Source organism: Aythya ferina, assembly GCF_964211825.1.
Source record: "Aythya ferina genome assembly, chromosome: 17".
Taxonomy (NCBI): Eukaryota; Metazoa; Chordata; class Aves; order Anseriformes; family Anatidae; genus Aythya; species Aythya ferina.
In genome coordinates, this window is record NC_140316.1 from 4,496,281 (window position 1) to 4,512,407 (window position 16,127).

General features: G+C 48.9%; 1 protein-coding gene and 1 long non-coding RNA gene across 24 annotated transcripts in view; one reads left to right on the plus strand and one right to left on the minus strand.

The window, feature by feature from the left end:
• Nucleotides 1-16,127, plus strand: part of FBRSL1 (fibrosin like 1) — a 515,953-nt gene that overhangs the window by 437,046 nt on the left and 62,780 nt on the right. The window lies entirely within an intron of this gene.
• Nucleotides 942-14,454, minus strand: LOC311446088. Of its 2 annotated transcripts, XR_014698750.1 has the most exons (3): nucleotides 13,209-14,454; nucleotides 8,111-8,227; nucleotides 942-6,761 (listed from the first exon to the last, which is right to left on the minus strand). It is a non-coding gene; the product is annotated as an uncharacterized lncRNA (long non-coding RNA). The 2 variants fall into 2 exon arrangements; XR_014698751.1 differs by having other exon boundaries at nucleotides 942-8,227.

Below are 16,127 nucleotides of genomic sequence, written 5' to 3' on the forward strand. Positions count from 1 at the left end.
ACCAGTTTCAAGTCAGTGTGAATGCAGTCAGCTAAAAGACCAATCTGGCTAGGGATTTTTTTAGGGGGTTGAGCCCCATGTCCTCAGTGCTATGCTTGCCTTAAGTGCCACGACAGAGGAATCTGGGCAGGAATGAACTAAAAAAATAAATGTGCAGAAAAGGGAACAGCCCATCTCCTTTCATAGTAAGACCATGGAACCGTCACTGGGGACGTGTGCCTGTGCACGGGTACGTCCACAGCCCTTGCTTAGAGGGCTGTGAAGGAATCCTGAGGGGAGCACAGCAGAACAAACCTTGCTGTAAGAAACCCTGAAAATGTCCATCAGCAATGCTGCAAGTATTCTGCGGCTGCTGGAAGCGTTCCAGCGCCGGAGTCTTTGTCTCCATCCATCACAGGCACTGCAATCTTTGTGCCCCCAGCTTCAAACAAGGGCTTCACGCTGTCCTTGCAATCTGCCTTTATGCAGCGGAGTGTGGAGGCTTCTAATTACGAGGCCGAGATGCGCGGCGGGTGGGGAGGCGTGCTGTGCCCCGCAGCCGCGTACCTGATTATCCGTTGCTGAGGTCGTTAGAAGGGTTACTCCTGAGTTTAAGCCTGCTCCGCAAGACCCCTAATTATATGCTGCTCTGCAAGTTGCATTAAAAAGAAATTGTTGAAAAGACAAAGGACAGAATAACATTTCCTCCCTCGTCTTCCCCTCTCTCCCCCCCTGCAACACACACAGACACGCACTCCCCCACCTCTCCCCGCTGGGCCCAGAGCTACTTTTCACGCTCGAGTTGGTGCAAGCTCTGATAAAGCCATTGAAAGATGCAGCGGGGAGACGGAGCGCTCCCAGGGACAGAGGGAAGCAGAAGAGGAAGCCGAAGTAAAATGACCCCCTCCCAGGTAGATACAGCCAGGCGCTGCTTGCTGAAGGAGTTGTCCCACAGAGCAGAATTAGAGAAGAGATTAACCGTCCTTTATTGTTTTGTTTCACTTCCTAGGGAGCGATGTAATGTAGTTTCTTCCATCGTGAAAAACCCGCTTCAGCTGGAGCTCCGGGAAGCCTGAATCACTATAGATAACGCATTCAAAGTGCAGTATCCCTTGCACATGCTGCCAGCTCTCGTTTTAATCTCCCCAGACATCAAAAAAATTAAAATGTAAAATTCTCAGCTTTGCAGTTGAGTGACGTGAAAGCCGCGCTCGTCGCGATGCAATTTCCAAATCTGGGACATGCACACATGTGTCCGTCCCTGTCAGAGATAACGTTTTATGTGTGCTTTCCGTGAGCCCATGAAGTGTGCCACTAACAGAGAGAGGGAATTGAATGGGTTCTTCATTACCACATGTCTGGACTACTAATGAAACTAAACCCATGTCGCTAGCAGTAGCGCTAAATATTTCCAGTGCTTCTTGGTGTGATGGTTACATTTTCAATTTACGGTGGAGATTATTACAGGGGTATCTGTGGTACCAAGGGTAACATTTTTCAAGATTGCTATTTCAAGGGTATTTTTTCTGTATTATTTGCATTATAGTGGTACCTGAAAGCCTGAGCGACAGATCAGGCTCTCACTGCGCTAGGTGCTGTACAAATATGGGGGGAAAAATTCTCTACTGCAAACTAGGGTTTTTTGAGATGTGGATATGGGGCTTTTTCATTGCTTTTGTAGCTGTTAAAAACATATGTATTTGAACAGGATTCTTAGAGTCAAAATGTCAAAGTTTGAGTCACTCCTGTACCAGAGAAGCTTGCAGGCGGCTTGAGCTGTACATACTGCACTTGACTGTAATCCGAGAGCTTTAAACCTTGCTCAGTCTCTTCAATATCTCAGTCAGGGTGCTCTGTGGTACGCTCCCAGTTTCTTACTCATTTGCCTTCGCTTCTCTCTGGTCTGCTCCACTGGATTCCCTGCCCACCCAAGGCACTAACAGCAGGGCAACTTTCTCTCCTCCTGTCTGGCCTGGTCCCTTTTTTCCTCCTGTGTTCCCATGTGCTCCCACCTCCTTAGGTGGTGAGGAAGATCTCTGCGGCGCCCTTTGCTGCTGCTGCACATTGCTGTGGGGCTCAGCCTCAGCCTCACTGCTGCGTCCAAGGTGAGACCCAGAACTGCCCATCCCTCACGCTCTGCCCTTGCGGCGTGTGTAGGGCGAGCTCACATCCCTCTTGGTGTATCGGGAGAAATAACCTGGAACCTGATGACCCTAAGCCTTATGCTTGCACGTCAACTCGACGCATCCCTTTGCTTCCTGCTTTTCCCTGCCGCCTGCTGGAAAAGGTATTTGGTGTGAGTGCTGCGGGTGCTGCTCCCAGCTCCCTGCCCGAGAGCAGGCTGCAGACAGCCATCATCCCACATGCAAGTTGTGTGGCTTTTATGTTCTGGCAAGGTGACACAACAAAGATCAGCTGCCTTGAGATTACTCCAGAGGGCAAAATCTTCGTTTCAAATGGTATTTGGAGATCTTCCAGCCACGCCTCATATTTTTGTGGCATCTGTGTCAAAGATGGTTCAAAATCCGTTGATTGAGCAATGTCACTCTGCTTGAGCAGGGGCTGTGACCTCGAGCTCGAGCCGGGTGCAGGAGTGCCAGAGCACATGCGGGCAGCAGTGGTGCTTTCCTTGTCTCCCACACTGAAGCTTACCAGCGCCTCGTGTTGGCTTTTCTGGCTTTGTTCTCTGTTCCCCCTGCTCTAAAGGGTGCATGGAGTGTTCATGATTTTCTGCATACATGGTGTGCTGCTTTCTTCAGCCCCAAAGTCCCCAGAGTCTGCAAGTTGAGTCATATTTCTGTTGGCACGGGCTCGAGCAAGAGGCATTACTCAGAGATGGCAGATAGTCTTGAGGCTTCGGCTGCGTGCTGTTGAACAGTCTCCAGAGCCGCTGTCTTGCTCATTTATCAGCTTGGAAAGAAAAGAACTTGAAATCCAGAAGCAGCAAAGATAAAAGCGGATTTCATTATAGCGCTTTCCAAGCCCTGGGACGCGCACAGGACAGCGAAGCAGCCAGCACTTTGAGCCGTAGCTCGCTTAGCAGAGCTCTCGCTGCTCTCACCCGCTGCAGGGACTGAGTCAGCGCTGGGCATCAGCAGCCGCCTCCTCTGGAAGCCAGCGCCGTGACTGCCACCTGCACGCCTGCCAGGGCGGGTGGAAGGGACACGGTGCTAACATCTCACTCGAGCCGTGACACCTTTGATGTGCTCGTTTTTTCTGTCTCGGGATCAAAACCGTCTAAATTCCTAATTCCCCTCAGAAGTCTGGCTGTCTGCTTCCAAGGCTGACTAGATACCGACAAACCAGATGTGGCTCGCAGACCTCTAAATTGGGAAAGGGTGGCTTTGTGTTTGTTATTTTTGCCATGAGCGTCTTCCCATTCTGCTGGAGATGGTTTTTAGGTTTCTAAACAACTGCACACTGAGATCAGATACCCGGTCTGTGCTAGGGGAGGTGAACCAAGAGCACTGTGATGGAGCTGTATTTCTTAATTACCTTAGAGCTACACAGACAAGATCTCCTGGCTGCAGCCCAGGTAGATCTGAAATACCCACCACAAGGCAAAAAAAAAAAAAAAAAAAGGTATGCATGTAGTTAGATGGAGCAGTGATAAAATGTGCCCAGGCAAACAGGAGTGCTGGGTTGCTGCAAGCCCTGGTGCTGCAGCTGGTGTTGATGCACGGTGACCTCCCGCGCTGGAGGGATGTGCTGCCATGCATCATGGCACTGATTCCCCCCTGGACTGCTTCATCTCAGTGCAAATTAACTTAATACTTCACAATGGCTGCTGCAGATTTATGTTATGATGTGTTTGTGGCAATGGTCCATATCGGCTTCAGTTCGTGGTGTGCTGAAGTGTATTGAAACAGCCTGGTGTGCGGGGACCTGGAGACACCAGGGAGCAGGGGGAAGGATGCAGGACAGACCCCGGGCACTGGTAGTTGTCTGAATTTAACTGGTGCCTCTTAGCTGCTGCTTCCTGAGTTTTTCTAATTGAAAAACTTAAGGCAAATCTTTTCCGTTCTTGTAACACTAAAGAAAATCTTGAGTGGAAGAAAGATCAAGTGGAAGAAAGCGACTTTTTTCTTTAACTCTGGCCCTTTGATTTATGGAAAGAGAAGGTGTGAAGTCTTAAGGTCAGCAGGCATGACTCAGTGCTGAAAGGTCATGAGACTAAAAAGAAGGAAAAAACAAAAAAAACAGAGCTCCTTATGTGTGCCTTCCAGCTTTTTGGCCATCCAGCTCCACAGCTGCAGGACTGACCAGTCCTGTGGACGGAAGGTTTCCTCTTCTGACATCTCCTCAGCTTGCTGCCCCAGTCTCGTTGTGCTGCTGTTTGGGATTGGTGTTAGGCAAGTTTGTTTTAACCCTGGTGCCGCTGCTCTGAGCCTTGCCTTCAGCAGCCCTCGCGCCGTGGCCGCGTCTGACAGAGCTGGAGGAGCAGGAGGCCGGTGTGGGTTGGCTCAGATTAACGCCAACTGCAGTTGTTTGCCACTGGCGTGCTACGGCAGCCCCCTACGAACGGAGCAGTGTTAAATGTGAACCTTGCAAAGATGTTTGAAAACCAGCAGAGCGGGTGGCTGGAAGATTAACTCCGCACGAGGACACTTCGGAGAGCAGAGAGCCACAATAGCGGCTTCGGTGCCAGCTTTGTCCCAGCTGCCAGAAGGGACTCTGTCAGGGGAGTCCTTTACCATGGTGCTGGTCCCCCAGCTGCTGGAACAATTGCTCGAGACCACTGGCAGTCAGCATGATTAAAGCAGCCTCCAGGCTGCTTTATTGTACGTGGGCAGTTATCCAGGTCCCAGGATTGGCTCAGCCTGCAAGGATGTAAAAGGAAGCTGGCCATATTGTGCCCTTCCACCAGACGTCTCTTTTTCGCCCGCATCTAAGGCTCGAGGTGGGTTGTACTTCATTGGTAGTCCCCCCGGGTCGCAGTCCATGAAACACTCCAGGGTCTCTGCCTATTGACTGATAGGGCTGAACTTCTTTTTTTCTTTCTACATAAAGGACACATTTAGTTGAACTAATTATCTAATTTATTGCTCGCTTAACTGGGATTTTGGCTGTATAAATTAATAGCACTAACCAAGAGCGCTGTTAAAACTTCAGCCCCTTTCCTTTCTTGAGAACTGTTGTGGCTGCAAGATCCCATTAATGCCCCGAAAGCAAGGTGGCTGCTGATAATGGAGTTACTGGTTTGGGGTCAGGATGCAACCACAGCAGCTGAACGAGCCTTGCTCGTTCTTTAGCTTCTTCCCTACACCAGGTAGAAGCTTTGCTTTGCCTTTTTATTTTTTAAAAGGGGTGTTAGAAGATAACCTCACTGAAATGGCTTTTTGTCCCAGTGGGAATGGCCCTCTTTTGCTTTCCTCTGCTTTCTTTATGTGAGTATGTAAATATATGTAAATGTATACAGGGGCTTGAGTTTACCGTCTTCGTCTCCCCCTCCCATGTATAATGTATGTGTTAAACACGTAATCATTAATCAACTTTGTGGGGAGTGGAGACAAGAAGGGCTCTTTGATGATAGATGTATACTTGTGACTGTGCTTGTATGCGTGTTTATTAGGCAGCACGGTGCTATCAAAAGAAACTCCAGGTCCCCAAGGATAAGAAACAATGTAGGGAACAAATGAAGAGGAAAAAAAAAATCCAACCCCTCTTACTGTAAAACTCTCTGTCTTTTACCATCTGTCTCCTTTCTTGGAGTGAAATAAATTGGGGAGAGATCTCTGAATGATGTGCTTGTTTGCAGTGCGCAGGAGCATTAACCCAGCGCAGAAGCGAAGTTACGGGCAGCATTGCTCCTGGCGGGCAGGAGCATTGGAGGCAGGGCGACGTTATTGCTTTTGTCTGTGCATGCTGGAAGTGGCTTAGACCAAGAAAGCCTTCAGGTTATCATGCACAAGCACAACTATTTCTTGGGTTTTAATCACATGCTTGGTGTTGTGGAAGGCACAAATTACAGGTGGTCATTGCCCTGAAGTGTTGACAGTAAAGATGACAGAAACCACGCTAGCTCTTTGTGAGCACCCATCTCAGAACAAGCTTCAGTCTGCTTTGTGTTGCTAGAGGAGGACTTCGGGTGCTGGAATTACTTGTCTGGAGATTAAGGTAGGGGTGGAGAGCTCCACTTCTTTGCGTTTCTGTTCCCATGAGATAGAGCAGTAAGCCTTAGGACCCAAAAGCTTGGACTGGGCTGGGGAAACCAGACATTTCCCCAGCTGTGTCAAGAGGCAGCTCAGTCAGTCTGGTAGAGCTGTGCATATGCTCTTGCACAAAATTGCGTTGTCCAAAATGATAAAACTATTACAGACATGTTGAGGGGAGAAATAAAAGTGCAAGTGATTTTGGGTGCCCTAGATTAATTTTTGCTCATCTTACTCAGCTTGTATGCTTGCAACTTCCTTATTTGAGAAGTATCTAATTAAATATATATTTTAAAAGAGCTTAAAAAGTGGCTTTGGTTCATTGGGTACAGAGCTGCTGCACTTTCTGCTGTGCATTCCTGCAGAGCTCAGCAGGAGGTGCTGAGGTCTGACTGCAGCCACCCAAGTTAGCAGCAGTCCCAGCCCCCCCAGCCCCCTGCTGCAAGTCCCGCGGTCACTCACCGCCCCGGGGAGCAGGAGAAGGAGCTGCAAGTGTGGCAGCGGGGAGCAGCAGCAGTGAGACTGGGATGCAAACGGGAGAAGAAAAATTCCAGTTTTTACAGCCTGCCCAATGCAGAGCAGCAGATGGATTGACCACAAAGTGCCGGATTTGTCAAGGTGTATCTGGTGCTGTTTTAGGGAAACAAAAATGGGGTTTGGTTTTAGCTGATGCTGTCTGGGGCTGCAGAAGGAGCTGTTGAGTGACGGAGGGTATTGCTTTGCAAACAAATTACTTTGTCTATTAGTTGTTCTCCTTTTTGGAATTAAGATCTATGAATCTACCAAAGTGTTTTACTGGGCCTCTTGAGTAGGTCTTTCTCAGGTTCATTAGAATTAAAAAAAATAAAAATAAAAAATCAGAAATGGTATACCCAACAAAAGGTATACACATTTGCTTTGGACTAATTTAAGCTATCTTTACAGTAAGGTAGCAGCTTCATCCACTGGGATTATTTCTCTTTATTTTATATTTCTTTCCTTTCCTCATTTGCCCAAGTCAGCACTTCGAGTTCGTTTTGCAGATGAGCTGAAAGCCACAGAAATTCAGACCCTCATCACAATTTTCCTAAGCTGTTGACTATTCAATTCTACATTTTTAGCTTTGGAGGCCTTTCCATCATTTTATTCTTCATAGAAGAAATAAACAAGGCGTCAGTTTAGGAAAGTGCTTCAGCTACAGTGAGATTAAGCACATACATAGAGCTGAGCGTTTGATCAAGTGCTTTTCTGAATACATTTTCTAGAAAATTTATGTGCCTTTTACTGCTCTTGCTAAGCTAATCAGAAGATGCTGGGGTCTGATCAGAGTCTTTTGTGCATTTTCGAGATAGTGTCTCAGGAGGATCATTATACACATCCCTCTGCAGCGAGTACAAGGAGATTGTCACCAGGAAGGTGTTAGTCACTGTGTGTTAACAGGCAGGATTATTATGCCTTTTTTCACTATGGGCTTTTCATCTCCTTACTAAGCAGGCACAGTCATGTCTATGCTAAAATCGCAAAGCCTTCTTAGAACACCCCGTTCGTGCCTCTGGTTCAAGAAATAAGCTCCAGTGAAATGAGCTGTTAGCTGTTGTGTGACTTTTGAAGAGAGGAGAGGACACTGGCTTGAGCTACGAGAGGCCAGGGGCATCAGCCAGGACCATGCGGTGGGAGCCCAGCGCTCGGCTCCCCAGGGCGCAGTTGCCTGGAGGAGCTGATGAGCAGACAGCTGAGCTGCTGCTCTCTTGGCAGAGGAGCACATCTCCAAAGAGAGGTCGAGTACAGCTTGCTCCCCTGTTCCTTCCAAAACATCTCCAGTACAAGTCTGGTGGCTGAACACACACATCAGTGGTGCTCCCCCTGTCCAGCCAGGACAGCTTTCTTCTGCCCAGAGCCAACCTGGCCCTTTGGTAAGCCCTTTGTGTGAGTGCCCTGAAAGCTTTCCAGCCAGTGGCTTAGCGCACAAACATCAGCAACAGACTCTAAAAAATGTTTACCTCTGACCTCACCACGAAGGGAGAAGAGCAAATCCGGGCCAGGGATGTTTTGCTCAGTCACAGGTCCACATGCAAACACAGCAGGACACAAAACGTCTGACAGACAACCGTCGTCCACTGCAGGCAAGCAAAAGTTTATGGGTAAAGTCATATCAGTGCATATGGAAATCTAGTAATTGCCCTGCCATTCTGCCAGGAACAGCTGTTGTTAGATGGTCTGTCCTGCTGGAGCACGGCACCTTCCCCGTGTGAGGCATGCAGCTGCAGTTCAGCCTTCTCGAGACTCGCAGACCCCAGATCTAGCAACTTCTCGCACACAGAACCGTGTTTTTGTTGAAAACAGTTGGTTACCGATGGAAGCCAATAACTGGGAGAAGTTGCTTATGGTTTGTGCATGAGGAAATGGCCTGGTTTTGTGGTCAGCAGTTGGCATGGTATATACTCGACTGCTTTAATGTCTTTTGCAACCCCACCCAGATAGTCGCAGTGAGCGCAGTACAAGAGGAGCTCGGAAGAGCCCCATGGGTGTAGCTGATCACATTCACCCCGTTAGCTTCAGCTGTCGTGGAGAGTTCCCGTACCCAGAACACTGAGAACACAGGGCTTTCGGAAATAAAACTGTCTGTTCCCTATTTCAGATCAGTGCTTGTCTGTGCAGATAATTTCTCAACTGGAATTGCCAGTAACATCGGCAGAGGCTTTGAATGACAGTTTTTGTTCATTTGCGTTTGGGGGATTTTTTTTGTTTTGTCTCTCCAATTGTATTTATAAAGGAAAAAATGCAAAGAAAAGAGGCAATGAAAAGTCAAGAGGCATTGTACAAGAAGGAAAAGATTATAGCAGGGATGCATAATGTATTGGAAGTGAAAGACCATTCCAGGGTACTGCGGATTTTCTCAAGAATTGAATGTACACGTCTAGCAGAAGAATGGGAGAAGAAGGGTTGACACTTTGTGGGGTTCTGACAAAAGAGTGTAGGTCCCTTTCCCTTTGCATCAAGTGGTCCATGGAAATTAAATTGTCCTCTCAATGCAGGGGGGAGTTCCTGTCCAGAATGGATCACAGCAGGATGGGCACTGCGAAGAATTCTTCCCTTCTCCTACCTTGCTCCATGGGGCATTTACTTGAAGAGCATAATAAGGAAAATGCATCTGGCAGTGAAAATACTAGAACTCACTCAACTGTACTTTAGTCTACTAGGGATGATGGGGGAAAAATGAGACAAATAGCATCAAAAGTTAGTTTCCCTTGAGCTTTCTCTGTGTTTCTTCACGTACTTTGGCTTACGCACACACAAACCTTCTGTAAAGGAGGAAGTTAGGCCATTTAAATCCCATGAAAGATGTTTGATTTAAGAGGAAACTTGGAAAAAAGACGGGAGACCTGGCTGATGAAGTCAGGAAGGATTGCAGTCCTTTGGATGGAGGGCACAGGGGGCCAGGCAGATCTCTTGTGTGGTTCGTAGCGTGGCTGGGAGAGCCCCGGCTGGTTCCTCGAGGAGCCGCGGTGGCAGAGGGAGGTTGATGTTGGCTGGGTTAGCCTTAGGCTGGAGAGGGCAGCAAGATGCAGGAACTGAGAATCTTTTGGGTTTCTGGAGACAAGGATGAGAAGGTTGTTTGTGAAAGCAACTGGAATAGGGCATGGAAAAATCCAGGAAGCCTGCTTTACCCACGGGGTGAAACTCTCTTTGGTTTGGACTGTAGCCAGTGGCACAGAGCAACAGAAACTTTGGAGTTCGTGCATCTGCTGCTTGGCCAGTCCTCACTGGAGACTGTCAGCGCAAACGGAGCTGCCTGTTCTGGAACCATTTTAGCTAGAATCAGCTCCCAGAAGACCGTTGTTAATAACTTCTGTCTCACCAGCCCTCTCCTCCTTCCCTCCACTCCCTAAAAACTGGGCTGAGAGACTGTGCAGGAATTTGGGCTCTCTCGGGTAGGCCAGGAGCAAGGAGCGGGCTCTTGCTGAGGTAATCTGCTAAAGCCATTGCCGTGCCGCGAGGCAGCCGCAGCTCAGAGCACAGCACCGCTTCAACACTGGGCTCGCTTTTCCGTCTCTTTTAATGCTTTAAGCAGGGCCGTGCATTCAGCAGTTACTTGTATAAGCATTCTCCAGGCGTTTGAAAAAAGACTTCTGTTTTCCAGAGGAGAGGAGGAAAGAGGTGGGAAGGGACTGTGTGGGGCAGAGAGGGGCAAGTGATAGGGGGGTAGCCGAAATGAGCGTTTTGGCTGAGCTGGTGTGCGGGTGCGTGGGCTCGGTAGGGCTCCCCCACACCTGGTATTAAATCAGGAGAAAGCCTTCCACCTTCTGTTGCTGGGAGTTATGCTCTTTAGAGCTGACTTCGACAGTTGTTATTGCAATTTTGTGGTGCTCTTTTGATTTACAGCTGTTTTTACGACCATTGAGACAGCCACAAATCGAGGAAATCTCATAAAACAGAGAGTAAACGTCTCCTTCACAACCCAGGCAGAGTTTTGGCATCCGTGCTTATTCCATAGAGCAGGATGTGTAAACAATATTGTGTCCCCTGAGTGGCTGATATCAGTACAGTTAAGTGGTAACAGCTTGAAAAATGCATTTCTCTTATATTAGCGGTAAAACTCGAAATGGGCCCCCAGGCTAAAGTAAATTGGTGACATTTTGCAGCAGAAAGGGAAAAAAATAAGGACAGGAATTGGAAATGTGGAGCCCCAGCTTTGAAAGCAGTGGGACTGGAGCCAAAGTTGGATTTATCTGCGTTATTGCAGTACAGAAATAAATGGATCCACCACACTTGTTGCAAAGCATATCTAATTGGAGAAGACAGATTGTATGTCGGCTGCAAAGGGCAGGCTGCCCCCTTCACTGCATCTTACCCAGAAGACGAGGTCAGTCAAAGCCATATTTAATCCAAGGGTAACGATGAGAGACACTTCCTCGACTTGGAGCGTAGCTCAGGAGAAATGCCCCTTTGTTGGAGGAAGCAGCCAAGCGCTCACCCCAGCCCAGTGCCGAGACCGAAGTGCGTGGAGCAGCCGTCAGAGCTGGGACCCGAAGCTCGAAGCCGCAACTTCTGGGCCTCTCCCAGGCTCATCAGTTTGCCAGATGCTTTTCAGATGTGAACCATTGTCTTTCTTCTGTATCGTTCCCTCCGCAGGCTCCATAGGGAAATTTGCATGCTGTCCCGGTTCCTTTTTAGGTGCTCCTAGTCTCATCTGTTGGGTCTTTAAATACTACGGCACCCTGTGGCGTGCCTTCTCCTGAGGGTGAGGGCATCCGTGTGTGGGAGCAGAGCCATCAGGAACGGTACAACAGTCTTTTTTTCCCCAAGAGACAGAAACATAAGACGTGAGAGAGCTGCAGGACTGTGGGTAGTAGAATCAATAATGATATCGAGTCAATCTGATAAACACCTGACTGCTTCTGAAATTTCACCACATTTTGGGATTACCACATTCGTATTGTTTACCCAATGAATATTTGATGTCTCCTTCATGTATAGAGTTGCTGTTACCTGATTGGGGTGACGGGAGGTATCAGCACCTTGTAGCTCGTTGGTTCGATTACCCCTGGGTCAGCTGCACGTAACACGTGGGGGTCCAGCCTAATTCAAACTAATCTGGTTTTTTGTTTGTGAAGGAGAGCTGTGAGAAGACTTTCCGCAGCTGTCCACTTTGCAGAGCCTGTCTGGGGAAGTTTTCAAAGGATAAAAGCTGTTGTTCCTTTCCTGGACTAATAATTCAGAACGTACTTTCCTATTTCAAATTAACCTAATGGCTAATGTTAAAATCTGGGCAACTGCGAGGGTTCATAGACCCATAATCGTTCAGGAAATAGTTTCCTCCTTGGATCAAGAAGAAGGCAGATGGTCTTTCGTTTCTGTCTCTTATTGCTTACTGGTGCTGTCTGAAAAGAGCCAGCCTGGCGGTGTTCGGCCTTGGCGATCCCACAGATCCCGCACAAGCCATGCGCGGTTGGTGCTAAAGCTGCAGTGAGTGACGTTTGTATCGAGCGGTTATTTGATGAATTGTTTACTGGTGTTAATAGAAAGGACTAGGAAGGAGGTGATGGCTGTGTTTGCTCATTAACGACTTCATCTTGGTAACATTTTTCTTAACCGTTTTACCTTCTGAGTCATGTTGCTCCCCAGGAATCCCAGTTTAAATTTATTGCATTTTTAAAGAAAAGTTTCAACTCTTGGTTGCAAGGATTAAACTTGAAAACTTAAAAGCACCAAGTGAATGTTGACAAATGAAGAAGGATGCCCAGCTTGGTTCCCTTTGAAGATGTACTAAGTTTTTAAATATCTTCAGTGTGAGTTCCCTTGGTCTTCATAATCATTTTGCATTGTCCTAGGACAGATGCAGCTCTGGATGGCTGTTGCAGGTGCTAGCACCAAGGTAGTCCCCAAACCATGGTCTGCTGCAATGGGCAAACCTCCTAAATCACTGCACAGGTGTAATGGATGAAGTGCTCCAAGGGTGCAGGGCCAGTGCTACTGCTCCGGTCTGATTCACACAACCCTAATATTTGCATTGTAATAGGGATCCCTCCCACACCTAACTCTGGTGGGATTGAAAATTTCCCCATAAGTCTCCAAGCGGGGCTGCAGAGCTAAGCTGAGGCATTTCTTAGGTGGCAAAGCCTGTCTGAATGAGCTGCAGTCTCTGTTCAAAGCAGGAGCAGCTCCAAGCACCCGGGGCCCCGAAGGCGAGGACACCTTTGCTGCCGCAGCCAGGGACATCCCGAACCTGGGACCCCTTGGGGATTGCTTCCACCTGCACACTGCTGCTTTAGGCAGAGGCAGGGATGTGCTTTTTGCCCAAAACGAGCCATTTTCTGCACACAAGGAGAGCCCCCTTCAGAAACCCGTCCTCCTGCTGGCTTGCACAGCTGCGGAAGGAGTGGACCTGAGAAAGAACGGTGCTTTTGTGCAGCACAGTTATGTGTTTAACATAATAAATGTTTATTGTCCTCTGGAGCAAAGGAGCAATAGGCTAAATTATAGCCCGGGGAGGGAAAGCTAGAATCAGGAGGTATAGGCTGTTAATTATCCTTTTTTTTAGCTGTCATAACGTGCTGGCGTTCGCCTGCAGCTCGCCCCCTCCCACGGCTCCCTTACCTCCAGCAGCACTATCTGAAATCTCTGCTTCCCGGCCCGCTGCGCCCTCCTGGCCGTCCCCCTGCTCTGCCATTTGTAAGGCATCTCCGGCCTCCGGAGAGATTTGCGACTTCCCCAGCAGCCGCTCGCGGTGATAAAGGCCCTCAGCCTGCCTCTCTCCGATTAATCAGCTCTCGTGCAGCCTCGATAGGGTGTTAATTTGTAAACTCGGTGGACAGGCAGCCGTGATAAGCCTCCGCAGCTGCTGCGTGTCTGCTGGGGGGGAGAGGGGGGGGCAGATAAGGCTTCAGCCCTGGGCCGCGGCCAAGAAATATTTTGGAGCAGTGAATTAGAAACAACAACAACAAAAGAGCCTTCTGCCGAGGCGCTCCTTTGAGGTTGCTGCGGGTGATAGGGCGAGGCTCGATAGCCGCGGACAGGGCCCTTCTCCCTGATAAGCTCCTTGAGCCCCCCAGTCCGGGAAGGCCACATCAGGACTGCAGCCGTGGCGGGGGGCTCCTGTCGGGCGAGTGGCCGTGGGTTGGATGGCGTGGTCTGGTGCGTGTCCCACCTGTTTGCCGCGGTTAGCCTGCTCCTCTTCACTGCTCGGGGCCAGTTCGTCACATCACCTGCGAGGGGATGGACCCCAGCGCTGCCGGAACAGCACCAAATGGTTTTGAGTGTCCCCAAATACTTGCTGTGTGCTGTGATTCACAGTAAGCGCTGAGCAGGGTCCGCAGCATATCCAGCATGCAGATTAAGACCGGGAAGGCAGCGTGTTCCTGAGCAGCAGAGCATCCCGGTGCTGTGAGGCTGCTGAGTGCTGCCGCGAGCTGCTGCGCTCGGAGCACCCCGGCAAGCAGGGACACATTGCACCAACAAGGGGCAATTCTGCCTGCCTGTTCCAGGTGGCTGTGGCCAATGTTTCTAGTGTGCTCGTGTGGTTTTCCCTTTTCTGTTGAACCGATTATGTTTTCTTCCACGATTGAGGTGATATTTTACTGAATTCATATCAGCTCCACAGTTCAGCTGAATCCTAATGCCATTGTTGGCCTCCCTAATTGTTCTAATACTATCTGACAACGCGCAACAGACCATGGAAGCTGTTCCTTCCCCAGCTGCCAGTGCAGGTTGTTATTTGGTACGGATTTGAGCTGCAGCAATTCTCAGACAGACAGTGACCTTTTTATGAAATCAAATGTCTTGCGAAACCCTCTTGGTCTCTGAACTGTGATTTATAGCCGTTTGTGTTGGAGAGGGCTGCAGGTGGGATTCGGGTGACACGTAATTGGTTAAAAGATAAAATAAAACGGAGGTTGCCCCGCTGGTGCAGCGATGGCAGGAGCCACAGGAATGAATTGCTTGGCAGCGCAGAGCCTGGCCCTCCTCCTCCCGCCCTCCTCCGCTGGCTGCCAAGTCCTGTCTGGCAGGCCATTACAATGATAAATGCAGGTAGCTGGCAGAGACCACAGTTGAGAGTTTGTTCTAGCATGCCAAGCCCTGCTTGGCATTCCCCGTCGGTGCCAGCATTTGCACTCTTACTCAGTTTGACGGAAACCAGGACATGAGGTGTGAATTTATGTCCGCATCCTTCCAGGAGAGAGTTGGGATAATGAAATGCCAAGGCAGCCCTGGGAGCAGCAGAGTAATTTGGTAGGTACCAAACAACAGTCTGCCACCTGTCATTTGCAGTACAGTCCCTGCTCTCGCCCATCACTCTTCCACAATGCAGCCTTTGAATTATAAGGAGTCTTGGGTAGTTCTGCAAAGAGCGCTTTCCATTCCATTTGATTTAGTGCAAATAAAAATCTGTATCCCAGCCAAATAGATGGTCTGGCTAGATAGTTCCGAGCTGTAATGACAATGATACAAACTACTATAGTAGTGTGTTACGCAGCGTTCCCAACCTTTCCTACTCACAGACAGGTTTTCCCCGGTATTTTGTAGCAAAAGTTAAACCAGTAATCACGTCCAACGTTGCCTAAGTCAACGTCTGGGTACCGGGAACAATTTAAACGTGGAGTGCAGGCTGGAAGTCTTGCCCTTCAGGAGTGGGATCAGCTCGAAGGAAGAGGTGTGAGATCTCTGTGGTCTGAGATGTTTAAAAACAGATGGCACAAAGCCCTTTTACAGATGTATCACGGAGAATTGTGTTTCATCGGCCAGGCCATGCATCAGTTGCCCTCAGTGTAGCCATGTTGCTGTCTCTAATCCACGGTGAAAAATGCAGCCTGTCCCAGTGACGCAGGGAGATGGCTGTCCTTTGGGTGCCGCTCGTAGAGCAGACTGCCCAGAAGTAACAGCAGCAGAGTTGTCCATGAGTGGAGCAGTAAAAGCAGCCCAGTGGGAGACAAGAACAGCAACATCTACTACACATTCTGCTTTTCCTTTTCTTCTTTTGCTTTTCTTTTTTGGGGGGAGAAGGGAGAGAGGGTTGGGTTTTTTGTTTGTTTTTTATTTGTTTCCTGCTAAGTGTAACTGGCATTTCCTTGGTTGGAGTAAGCCAGGACACGGAGCAGACGGCTGCGTAATAAAGGAGATATCAGAGCTGATTAGAATGGAAAATAGCCAGGAGTGTAAAATCAGGGTAGGTTTTGGTAGCAGTTGAGGAGATGAGGCTGGAGGAAGGAGGATACAGAGGTAAGGACGAAGTGCACCTTAATTTAATTGAGGACATGCAGGCAGAATAACATGAAGCAAGTTTTTTTGGCTGGGTTTAGCGAGGGACAGCTGGAAAACTTCTCTTCTGGTCAGTGTCTCTGCAAACAGCTGAGGGACCTTTGCAGCTGTATGACCAGCCTCGGCGAGGCCCAGGAACTCCCCAGCTTCCTCCCTTCTCTTCCTTCACTAAAATCTGTTTCAGTGCATGTATTTATTTATTTATTGGAGCTGAGCTGGCAAGCAGAGGGAGTTTGATCTTTTCCTCTGGGAGACAGCAGC